General features: G+C 40.7%; 1 protein-coding gene across 1 annotated transcript in view; it reads right to left on the reverse strand.

Annotated features, from left to right (window-relative positions):
* The window catches only part of LOC132912657 (follistatin-A), a 61,116-nt gene that overhangs the window by 15,524 nt on the left and 32,011 nt on the right, over positions 1-13,581 (reverse strand). The gene's annotated exons all lie outside the window — the stretch shown is intronic.

Below are 13,581 nucleotides of genomic sequence, written 5' to 3' on the forward strand. Positions count from 1 at the left end.
CGTGCTCCGGACGGGAAATTATATTAATTTTATCTGATAGTTAATACCCCGTTAAATGGCAATTAGACTACTCTTGTTTATTTATTTATTACTATAATTATTCTTCATTTATAAATATTTTAATTTTCCCTTCATCTTAAAAGAGTTCGAAATTTTGTACAGTCACGTCGTGTCAATCTTTTTATATAATTACGCTATCTACAAATAGAGCAATTGATTTTGATCATTTCGGTGATATACTCAGAGACACGTGCGTCAATCGTAATTAATGAGACGTGGTTATTAATAATGCAGAGAAAACATAGGGTAGCTGAAAGCAATATCCTTTTCGGAACTCGTTCTACCAGTCGTAACAAAGTAACGGATAGAACCGTTGCGTTGCTGCGGATTCGTGGCTAGTTCTCTCTTAGGGATCCGATATAATTAATTAGCAACGGCATTAAATGGACACGTCAGCAGGAACCAGTTGTTAGTCCCGTAATTAACGATCCAGGATAACATCGGCTTTCTTTGTCCGTTATCATTTTCTGTTTATCTTACGCCGATTACATTTCGGTGACCGTAATTGTAATTTAGAAAATTGTTAGACTAAAATAAATTTCTAAACGAACATTTATTTTTTATCGATGGTTTTAAGAAACATTTGTGAGGAAGAATTAATTTGATGAAATTCTCCTTTTTGGAAAAAGAGAATTTATTATATTCGATACATACTTAAGAGTGTCTAATTAAAAGAATAACTTTCAAACGTATTTAACCAACAAAGTTTTTATTAATCCATGATATCTTTGTTGGGCAGACAAATTTCATTAAAAAAACGATATCGAAATAATAACGTTAAAATACCTTAATATTGCTTAAGAGCCGCAATAACATCCACCATCAAGAACACGGAAAGTCCCATAAAAATGAAACGTTACAATCTCGTCCCTCCATTTACCCCGCATGCAATAATCTCTCTGACAATCTCTTCAACGTCCATGCAAACGGATAATTTCCCCCGGAACTTGCCCGAAGAGTGAAAAAGGTTGAGGCGCGAAAAAAATTTGATGCGCGAGAAAACCATGCCAATGTATGGAGGAGCTATTAGCGGCGAGCAAAAAGAAATAAGCAAATTACTTAACGCCTATGCTGGCGCGAGAAGATGGCACCGCGTGTACGAGAGGTCCGAGAATATCAAAGAATCCGGACCGGCGGGGCCAGAGGTGGAAAGGAAGAAAAGAGAGAGACTGGGAAAAGCTCGCACATATTACCGTATGCATATTTGCAGACACGTGCACTTTCGCGCCTCGGATCCTCGAAGAAGACGATTATTTACATCGCGACACCTCCTCGCTAAGGCGGCTGGTTTATTTACTTATTTACTTCCTTGTCATTCGTGTGTACCGTTTCTTCTTCCTCTCGCGGCTGTCTACGTCTCTTTCGTCCTTTTTTCCCTCTCTTCCTTCCCTCTTTTTTCCTCTCTTCCTTCACTGCTTCTCTTCCTCGTGTCTCGATCGAAGGAAGTTTTTACGTTTCGCCGGAGCCTCTATTAACTCGAGCGTTAAAATTTCGGAATTCCACCGGAACGGGAAAACAGAAACAGAAAAGCCGATGGCCGATGTTCGCTGAACAATTCATCGGTTTTTAGTAGGTCTCGTCCAAGCGGCATCCATGCGTTTTATTCGACGAGCACGATGGAATTTTACGAGAAAACACGATGCTTGCAGCATGACGTTTGGTCGTAAAAAGTGTACTTATTTTTGAAGGTGTTTTATCGACTAGTATTTTCTACTTGACGTAATATCGACTACGAATTATCGATGATTTATAAACGAATTTGGTTTCGAATTAATCTTATCGTAATGAATATACATCTTTTGAACAGAAATATACCTACAGACGTACAACGATGAAAAATAATAGCGATAATCACGGGAGTAATTTTTTTTCCAAATTGAGACAGTGCAACGAAATCAGTTGTTGCGTCGAATATTTTGAATTACTGGTATTTTACTGATATAATTTTTCATTACCAAAATGACAGAGGTAAGAATAAACATTTTATCCAGGAAACGTAGTGTTCTCTTCGCGTCGAAATTGACAATGATAGATCGTAACGAAGTTTAAAGCTCGAGTATCTATCGAAGTAAATAATTAAGATGTTTCGATGTTTCTTGCTATGAATACGAGAACTGAAGTTACCGATGAATAAAAGTAAAAACATGTTCCTGAACTTGTTGCGAACGAGGCAAGAACGAGATTCTTTTCACTTAGCAGATAGCTATTTGCTTAGTATAAAAATATATTCTCGATTTGCGTGCATCACTGATACGACGTATAATCATCTCTTGTCTCTTTCTTCGGATCTTGTTTTACGATACGAAATCGAGATTATGTCGATCGAAGAGATCAGTTTGAATAAACGTATCGTTATTTACGATATTAGGAACGAATTGCAACCTGTACTTAGGAAATTACATTTCAGAAAAAAATTAAATTGACTATGGTATGAAGAAGAAAGAAACGATGTTTATTTTCGTCTGCACATTTATCTCAACTAATACGCATTCTGTTCATAAAGGGAGATTAACATGTCGTTCAACGCAATACATACATATGTATGTAAAGCGCATTTCTACGCGTTCTGCCAGCTAAGTGTTAACCCATGTCGGGTCAGACGTTAACACATCGAGGATGAGACATTTTCTCGTGAATTTTACTGCGGGATAAACAACTTCGGTAAAAGGAATAATAGAAATTCTATTATTGCAATCAAGTTGTAATAAACTCTTGTTGATACTGTTATCCGAACGTGAATTTTACTCAAAATTTACTAGAAATCGTAATATTTATGGAATGAAATTTTAGTTGAATCTCGACTCAGTAAATTACACTTGACTTTATCCGCTTGTCTGAACGTAAACTCCTATTCCGTATCCTAAAATTTCGTCCAATAAATATACTTAGCTTTACCGTACTTTCAAACCTAAACGAACCTAAACGAAATATTCCAGAAGGAATCTCTACAATTTTCCCTGTATATTGAAAATTACGATAGATCATAGTTACTCGCACTGATTTGAAAATTAAATAGTCGAACAGCGGTATAACAACGTGATAATAAAATACGAGTACAGTGGTACGATAAAACAGAGAGGTACGTGTCTCCTTCTCGCATCCCAGTTACGAGCAGACAAATTCGGCCAGAATTTCCGCTGCAACGCAAGGCGACGTATCGTTCCGTGCGTCGGAGTATACAGTTATCCGATCGGAATATTCAGAAACCGCGAACGTTCTCTCGTAGCTCCATCGTCGATGTGTCTCCTGAGTCGAGGGATCCGGTAGATTTCGCGGCAGCCGCGGTCGAATGCAGCTCGCATCGGCCCGTTACCACGGCGATATGTAAAACGCAGTCACGGGCGGACGATGCACGGTTTGCATACGGGCAAAGGTTCTTTTCGCCGATTGTTTACAGTATTGAGGAGCGAGCGAGCACGAGGACGAACGATCGAGAAGTGGAAGGTCGAAGAGAAAGGGTGCGGCGAGGGGCAAACTTTTCAAGCGAGCGAGCGAGCGAGTAAGTCGAGTGAGCAGGGTAAGACGCGTGGGCAAAGGAGGAGACTCGCGGCCTCAAGAAGCGAGTATTCGAGCGGAGGCATGCGCCAGTGAATGTCGATGTCGAGACGCAGACGCGCGGACGTTGATATGGTTGCAAGGAACGGACGAACGAACTGGCTTGGTGCATGGTCGTGGAGTGCAAGAGACGGAGAGGAAAGATCGGTGCGAGAAAGAAAGAGAGAGATAGCCGGATTCGGCTGGTGGATAAAACGGGTGGATCGACCTGGAGAGAAAAGGAGAGGGCAGATCTTGCACAAGTCCGGCGAAAAAAGAAGAGCTTGGCGCGGACGCCGCGCCACGCCGCTCGCCGGTGACCAGACACCATGCCGCACCGTGCACGGTGTTACTGACGAGGAAAGGTTGAGCAACGCGCCTCCAGCCTTCCCGACCACGAGAGAAAAACATCGACTTTCGAAAAGGGCCCCTGCCGCTCTCGTGTCACCGGACTTTGCCTTTTTAGCGGGACCCCTCTCCAAATTCGAAGGGAACCAACCGGCCCGGCCCGGCCCGTACTCGCTCGCGAAAGCGGATGGATCCTACAGATAGGGAATGGATTAGACAGATACGCGTTCGTTCTTCGAGATATGAATGTTTTGAGGGTTAAATCGATATCGTGTGAAATGTAGGTGCAGTCGGAGGGAATGATCCAAGATTCAGCTCTTAGAACATTTTTAGTAGTTGTTTCGTCGCTTCTTTTCACGATATTGAATCGTACTCGTGATAGATTATAGAAGTATTTGTCTTCAAAAAGATAACTCCAAGTTAGAATAATTAATATACCGTTTGATGGGCTAAAACTTTTGTACAAACCAAAGTCGATGACCAAGCTCTAACTAGGAAGATATTCAGAATGTTTCGTATATCTTTCAAAATGTTTATCTATCGCGTGTGGACTCCTCGACGTTACCGAGGTCGGAGAACGATTGTAAAGTTATCACACAACTCACCCTTGAAGAGCTATCATATCGGCTTTAAATTCCAGTCGTCTTGAAATAAGTTCGCAAAATGATAATAAAGTATCCCTAAACATTACGGCCAATGAAACATCAAGGTATATTTAAACATCACACCAAGAATGTAGGATTACGTCTTTGTACTATAACAGACGACGCCTATCGTCTTCGACGTTATTTAATCTCAAAAACATCCCCCGTCGAAAATTTCAGACAAGCATGGAGTACTAATAAGCCTTCAAAGTATCTTCGTGTCTGAAATCTAAACTGATATTTCTCGAAGCAAGATCCGCGGGGGTGCGTCACGACGTATCGTTCGCACATCGAACGGTCCTCCGTAGAATCTTGTTGCGCGCGGAATCTCGGATAAACGTTCGCTTCTCTTTCTCTTCGCGTGGCCCCTCTTTCCATCGGCTCCTTTTCTCCCTCTTCTTCGACTTCATTTTCTTGTTTCTCCTCGTCTAACCGTCTCCCTATATTTCTCTTCCTCCTTTTTCGCTCCCTGCATATGCAGGACTCCCTTCTGGTTCCCCGGTCGTCGACGTTCTCTTTCTCTCTGTCCGCGCGTATCCTACTCCCTGTTCGTCGTCGGCGCACGTCCCTCCCTCTCTCCTCTCTCTTTTCCTCCCGCGGCGTCGACCAGTCGAAAAAGACGGTACGTATGGCATACCTCGCGCAGAGTCGTGCCACGAGGCCTTCTTCGTGCGAGGTACTCAACCTTCTTTGCATCTACCGGTCTCCTCTCTTACCTTCTTCTCGGACGGTAAATGTCTGACCTCGTGCGACCCACCTGTTCTCCTGAAGTAGAGAGGTAAGGTCTTCGTCGGACACGGAGGAGAAATAGGAAGAGCAGCCAGCAGCCAACGGCAGCGGGTAAAAAGTGGGAAGGAGTAGCAGGAGGTTGGAAGCAGAGGCAAAACGGAATCGTTCTAAAACCTGATAGAATCGCAAAACGAACGATCCGCGGTTTCACTGTGTGTACCATCATAGTCCAGCGATGGAGTCGCCTTTGATCTCGACCATGCTGGATCACGGAAGTCGTTCCGAGAATAAAGGATGAAGTTCAGCTGGTAGACGCTACCGCAGGCATCAAAGGTACCCCGGTGTCGAGCTTCTTTCGAGTCGAAACTACTGGAGGAATTTTTGGCGGGCGGTTTCTGTCGGAGAAGACGCCAGAGAAAATAGAGAGATTCTCCTTTTTTTCATCGTCCGCTGAAGCTTTCCGCTAAAACTTGATTCTTCTGCGTTTCTCGTCTCTCCCCTTGTTCCCTGATTTGTTCCTTGTTGGTTCTTTTGTTTGCGCGTCGTTTCGACCTCCTCGGAGCATCAGGCAGCCGTGATGCCATTCACCGGCCGTTCACGAGTGCCGCGGATAAAATTTCGGTCTTCAAATCGGGATGGGAATAGTTTGTTGTTTCGCGAGTTCCCGATTTAGATGGTCGTAACGTTCCGTCGCGGCAACGCCGGATGGACCCGCGACCGACTCTCACCGAAATCCGAAAGAGCACGCGAGAGGGCGAGTTATCGGCCTGGAATGAAAATAAGGCTACACGCGGTTTGTTATTTTAGAAGACGTCTAACTCTGCATAATTTGTGGATCGAACTGCTTCGTTGTCTCACTCCCTCCGTTCTCTTCTTCGTTTCCACGAGAATCTTGAAAATGCGACCAAGGCACTGGAGTTTCTCTGATCGTTTTGACGTCATTACATGCATCCAGCTGATATTTTGCGGTAACACTCTGGCTTTATTTTAACGCAACGTGTATTTCGAATATCCAGGAAGTGCATCAGGATTGTTTGGAAATTGAGTAGTGCGTGGATATATCTAGTTTTTGAGATTTTCATAGATAGATTTGAAGATATTCTAGTTTTTTTTTTACAATTATTAAGCAATCATGATTATTATAAATATATCAGTATGATTTATTAGACTGTGCATACCTGAAGATAATTTCTTGTGCAAAAGTTTATACGTTCAACAAAAAAAGTCGTGATTCCCAATAATATTAACGAATGACAAATATCGAGTTACAAAATTAACGATCTAATATCAATTTTAAAGTGCAAATAAATTGCATTTTTTTTTACAATTATTAAGCAATCATGATTATTATAAATATATCAGTATAATTTATTAGACTGTGTATACCTGAAGATAATTTCTTGTGCAAAAGTTTATACGTTCAACAAAAAAAAGTCGTGATTCCCAATAATATTAACGAATGACAAATATCGAGTTACAAAATTAACGATCTAATATCAATTTTAAAGTGCAAATAAATTGCATGCTTGTTTGAAATGTTTCTAGATCAAAATCTAAAAGATCAATATATTCGAAACTATCGAAGAACTCGAAATATTATTTAAACGAAATTGAACATTTTATGGACGAAGATCGTTACCCGTTATCGGAGGATTTTAACGGCAAAATGTAATATTATCCCAGCTATAAAATACTCGTAGAACGTGCTTACAGATTAGAAAAAGTTTATGTCTCTAGCTTGAGAGTAGCGTTTCGCACGATCGAAAGTATCATTACGTTCGCAGACGTAAATAAATATATTTTAGAAAAGTATCCAGCGAGTTCTTTAAAATCGTTATGCAACTGATTTACATTCCGCAAAGTATTTGAATGCAAACATTCGCGATTCAAAGGATTCTCTCGATCTTCTAAGAATTTACATCGAACCGCTTTAAAAATAAGAAACTTTCAATTCGAAATGCGTTTGTTTTTCATATTCCCACTTTCCACCCACGGCGAGATTAGTCACATTTAAAATGTTAGTCATAACGTTTTCTAGAAAAAACCCACAAACCACGTTACGTCATAGCGAATTAAACTTTTCGTGTAATTCCGCTTACTCACGTTCGTGAAACGTTACGATCAGCCCCTAATTTCGATACCTGTCTCTCTCTCTCTCTTTCTCTCTCTGCAAAAAACTTGTCTATCACTTGAGTTTTCTGAAATTGAAAAATAGAAAAACATCCTGCCACGTAATCCTGTCTTTCTCGAAGAATAAGTCTCATCGAGTATGCCTTCGATGTATAGTATGCTTAGATGCGTTCTTTCGAAAAAGGTTCAATGAAACATATTCAATATATTCCTCCCTGCCAACGTTCGTTTTAAAAAACTGAGATTAGAGTCATCATGTATATACGAATAGTCGAACTAATATTATCGTTCAAATTTTACAGCGAACATACCTCTAATTTATGACGACTCTATAGAAATGACTGATACGAAAACGTGTGTGTTTCATATTTTTTAATTATTTATTGAGTCCTTAACTATTTGTTTCTACTATAAACTTCCCAGTGTAAACCTTGCTCAATCTCGTAACACAGCAAACAGAAGATAATATTTTCATAAAATGTACAACATACAACTTAACTGGTTTCTAAAAATCTGCGTTTCATATATTTCCCCATACTCATTCAGAAATGTAAGATGAAATTCCTGATAAATCGTGCAAGAAACATCTCTGAAAGTCACCAACTCTATCTACAAGTTTGTCGCATTCTCAAACACCATTAATAATTCGACGAAACCCACGCATCGTGACAAATCTAGCTATATCTACGCTACTTTATATCCCATTTTACTAGCAACAACACTATCAATCTCCCCTTTGAAAATCGTTCCAACATCTTGATTATTCCAGCCATTTTCCCTATACTGAAATGCTAGAGATTAGAGAGTCGCGCCAAGGTCGTGGCAATAAAATTCTATTAGATTTTCGGTAGGCCGCTGGCGAACGCTGATCGATGCACGCCGAATTCCTCGAGTCGCCAGTTATTTTTAGTCGAAGCAGCAAGCGTGGAAGGGGACCGTAAGTGTCGTAAACGTAAAAGACCGCGTGTCCCGGCTTCCAAACATGCACGCACGTTGCGTGGGCGCGCTCCGACTGCATGCGTGCGTGCGTGCGTACGTGCTTACGTGCGTGCGTGCGTGCGTGCGTGCGTGCGTGCGTGCGTACGGTGAACGACCGGAGGGCAAGGACGCCACAAGGACACGCCCTTACACACGTCCGCGCGCTTCCACGCGCGCGCTCACGTGCACGTGCACGCGTGTCAACCCTTTTCCGCGCGACGACCGCCGTCGCTGCCGTTTCTTCTTCTTCCTTTTTATTCCTCCTTCTTGTTCTTCTTCTTTCTTTTTCTGCCGATGCTTCCTTCTACGTTCCTGTTACATCGCGATAAACTATGCACGCGTGGCTACTAGTTTTGTGGGCGCGTCGCTTCCGCCACCGGAAGGACTAACGTGCGACCGGCGAACCAGCGGAAGCCGGAGCGTAATTAGCCCGAACCCGAGCGAAGAAGTCGGTTCGAAGGAGCTGTTTTTGCGCCTCTTCCATTCGATCAACGCTCTTCCTACGAGATACGATGAACCGTGTCCCTTTCATACGAATTTACACGGTAATTCCGCGGACGGAATGTCCGAAAAGGTTGTTCCGTTCCATAAATTTCGATTTCGAGAGAAGGCACCACGGAGGAGATTGAATTTTGGCCAAACAGACAATTGTATACTGATAAATCGTGGAAGTTTACTTTTCTATAGTATCTACAAGTTATTTCTATTTACTGGTGTAAATGACGATGTTTGATAGGAACGAATATGTTCGGTAATACACCTCGGATCTAACATCATAAATAGTCGAGTGAATCTTCCAGTCTTTCTATTCTTCGATACGTAATATCATGAATCTAATAATAACGTTGTAATCAATACGTAATCAATTTGTATTAAAATCGCTGGTATTATTTTCCAAACGAGCGATAGTTTTTTTGTGGTGACGCAAGCGTTGCTTGGAAAAGCATACTGACGAGAATATTCCGGTGTTCGACTGTAAAGGGATAATATTACAGGAAAGACGCCGCTGACGCGTCCTCGGCATTCCAAGCGTCGTAAATCAACGACGAAACCGCGGATTATCCTGCAACGGCCTCGAGTTATACACTCGTTACATGCGCTCAACCCCTTCCCTTCCTCCCTTTCTCGCGCTGATTCCCTTAACGAGTTTTTGATTCAATGTGTATACATTATTGTAACACATTGCTCGCGTGCTGCTGGCAAACGACGTTGCTAATCGAAAGAGCGATCAGCTTCGAGAAAGGACTCTCTCGCAAGATACTGCGAGAGAGAAAAAGCTTACGGAAAGTTTGAAAAATTTCCCTGATTTCGTGAAAATTGTTTCGCACAGCGCGTTGATCGTCTATCTTTTATTCTCGATATATTTTAATTTTGCACGTTTGAAGTTCGCTTAACGTTGTTTTCTTCTCATATATTCCGACGAAGAAACAAAACTGAAATGAAAATATCACGATGTCTGTTGTACATACTATGTCAATTATAAATAAAAATCTCAAATAATCAAATAATAAATTATTTGCCAATTTCTTTCAGAATCACATTGCAAGTTATAATGTTCCTAATACCAAAACCTGCACAGAAATTATCACGTGTAGCTTTCGATTCCTTCGAAAGCAGATTAGATCTTGCTCAAAGAACCGAACGATCGATCTCCGAACATAGTTCCATTAATTAATATCGCGCCAAGCCGGTGGAAGTTGCAGAAAACTTTGTGATTTGATCGCAGACATTCTGGACAATTAGTCGGCGAAACGATCGGAACAGATCGCGTGAGGTTCTCGAAGGGATGGTGACGCCATGTTTAAAAAAAAGTCTGGCAAGCTCTTTCGCAATCGCTGATCTTATGTACGAAGTTGCAGGCTTTATTACGACTTCTTCGAAGGAATACGCAGAAAACGATACTTTCCCCCCTCCTTCGTCTTGTCCCTCTTGCCCCTCTCTACTCTCTATTCCTTCTTTTCCCTCTTCTTTGGCTCTCTTCCTTGCTTGCACTGTCTGTATTCCCTCTTTTTATAATTTTTTGTTCTCTCTCACAGCCAGGCAGATCGCGTCTCGGTCGATGAACTTCCTGGAACGATCTTGCGATTGCCTCCCGATGTTTCCTTTTTTTTTTCTTTCTTTTCACCTCTACGTTTCTTTCTCTCCTTTTCTTCTTGAATCCATGCAATGCTGGACATTCGAGTTGAGAGGCACCGGCGAAAAATTGTGCCTTCTGCGACACACGCTCGTGCACGAGTGTTTCACGCCATGAAAAACTCGCGAGCACCGCGTACAGTGGCTCACGAAAATATTCCAACACTTGTAGGTATATTTCGCGAATCTATCATATGCAATATACCGGAAAAGAATTCATAAAAGTTCATGTCATTCGCAGTGTAGTGAGACTGAACTATTACGATTGCATTGGTAAAGTTTGAAACAAAGAGAATGTATACAGAAATCACAAGATATTTAGTAGAAATTACGTATATTATATATCACTTACTAGACACATCATTTGCTAAACGTTTTAACTTCCAAGGTGTCATGACATTTCATCGACTAATTAATAGATTCTTGTGAATTTTGTCATCTGTAGATTTATGCAAATTACCTGAAACCAGTACCCATGCATTTTGAAAAAAATTCCAAATTTACACAAGCATACCGAATAAAGGGAAATATTTAAATGCGCAAGGATATATAAAATAAAGAATTTATAGAATTATTTGAAACGAATAATTTTCGTTCTTTATACTTTCAAATTATTACCTTCTGTGAGCACCGATCGCCTTAATGGCTAGTATTAATGTTAATCGAATACACGCTCGTGTTATGGACCGGTTATCGAACATTACGTTGGGGCGGTCGATAATTGCCGATGATAAAGAGAACGTATGCAGCGCATCCGTACAAAGACGCTGGTCTGTTAAAAAAGATCTTTGACTCCGTTGAAATGTGAGAGCTGCCTATATTTGCACAATGCTCGGACCGATTAGCACACTTTTGAACAAACTGCACGAACGCACCAAATTTCAGACCAAAAGGCACACGAGGCAACATTTTTCTCCAATGACTAATGCTTAAACTTTCAAATCGCGTCATTTTTGTGTCTGATAAAGGTCTAATAAAGGTGTCTGATCGTCACAGAACACGATTAAACGTACCATTCTTTCTCCTTACGCCTTCTGAATCGATCATTGCTGAGAGTAACAATAACGAAATCAATTACTGGGGAGAGAAAAAGCACCTAAAAGCACGTAGTAGGGGTAAAGACAATGAAAGCGAGCTCGGACGAGGTACAAAGCGATTCGCAGAATACGTACACGGTCGGGATCTGTTATCCCTGAAAGAAGGATAATGTAACGGTTGAAAGATCAAGCGACTAGGAAAATTTCGGACCAAAAGGCACACGAGGCAACATTTTTCTCCAATGACTAATGCTTAAACTTTCAAATCGCGTCATTTTTGTGTCTGATAAAGGTTTAATAAAGGTGTCTGATCGTCACAGAACACGATTAAACGTACCATTCTTTCTGCTTACGCCTTCTGAATCGATCATTGCTGAGAGTAACAATAACGAAATCAATTACTGGGGAGAGAAAAAGCACCTAAAAGCACGTAGTAGGGGTAAAGACAATGAAAGCGAGCTCGGACGAGGTACAAAGCGATTCGCAGAATACGTACACGGTCAGGATCTGTTATCCCTGGAAGAAGGATAATGTAACGGTTGAAAGATCAAGCGACTAGGAACGAGCAGGAAAGAACGCCGAGAAAAGGGAACAATAAAATGGAATTTATCTTCCGAGAAGGAAGATCTCACTCTTCGTTCTTAGAACGAAGCCTTATAAAACTATAGAGAGCAATAAAGAGGGAAGAAAGAGTACTTGAATAACCATAATGACATAAGAAATGAGAATAATTTACTACGACGAAAAGGAATTGCGAGTCTAAAAGAAAATATACACGTAGAAATTAGGGATCGGTGTTGCTCTCGAATATTGAGTGATACCGTAAACATATCGAGGAGAGCCTCCTAAAATGATCTAATCCTATTAGAAAGAATTGTCATTAGTCGTTAGAGACTATAGAATCATCGATAGATAATCTTACTACTTGTCGATAATATCACTACTAGTAGAATAAAACTAACAGGTAATCTCTGTTGGCATAAAATAAATAGGAAATCGTCGTTTTTACGTATCGTTGAAATAAGACGTTCATGATAATTAACTGTGCAAAATTAGTTTCTATCTAAGTTCATCGTAATGTGTTTAAGAAAGCAATGCCATTGACAGATGATATAGGAATCGACAGAATTTTATTATCCATGTAATATTTTAATAAGGTTTCCATCATTTGCATCTTATTGAATTAAGAAGAAAAATACAGAATAAGAGGCAGTAAGAGGTAAGAGGCAGTTTTGGTAGAAAAAGGAGGTCGAAAGGCGATTCACTCGTAAACGCTTGCACAGGCACAGGATTTTATTATTCCCTGCAAAGTCTTGTTTGGACATAACTTCGCTCGGTGACTTTATGGCACCTGTCAGAAGAGTTCGGCACTGTACAAACCAGACAACAATAAGATACATTCCGATGCAAAGCAGCGGCGGTCTGGCTACTCGCCTGCTCACCAATGAACTGAACTTTTCCCTCTCCGCCTGTTTTGTTCCTTTCCTTCGTCACCGTCCTTCACCCTTTCTTGCTCGAATCCTTTACATGCATGATTTCATGCCGCTTTTTCTCCCGCCGCGGCAAGTAATAAAGAGAAAACATCCGCGTTCGTTTCTAGCTCAAGAAATATTATTCCTTTTCGTACAAAATTATTAATTACGTTTTCTACCATTATAAAAATACGATCCATTAATTTCTTAATGAGTATTTAAGTTATCTCATGATAGTTATCATTATAGGTATATATTCAATATCTTTATAAATTCTTCATATAGAATTTATCTTTGTAATAAGCATTTGACATTATGTAGAGTCGATAAGAGAATATTATATGTTTGGTGCAATTAAAATTTATGAATTAGTCATAATCCGAGAGATATGAAATTATCGATTCATCCTCTTTTCATCTATCCGATACCTGTTTAATCTTTCTCTCATTTCCTATATGTTCTATATACGAGGACGTAAGTAATTATTGCAATTTAAGTAATATTTGTATATCGGAT

Source organism: Bombus pascuorum, chromosome 12 (assembly GCF_905332965.1).
Source record: "Bombus pascuorum chromosome 12, iyBomPasc1.1, whole genome shotgun sequence".
Classification (NCBI taxonomy): Eukaryota; Metazoa; Arthropoda; class Insecta; order Hymenoptera; family Apidae; genus Bombus; species Bombus pascuorum.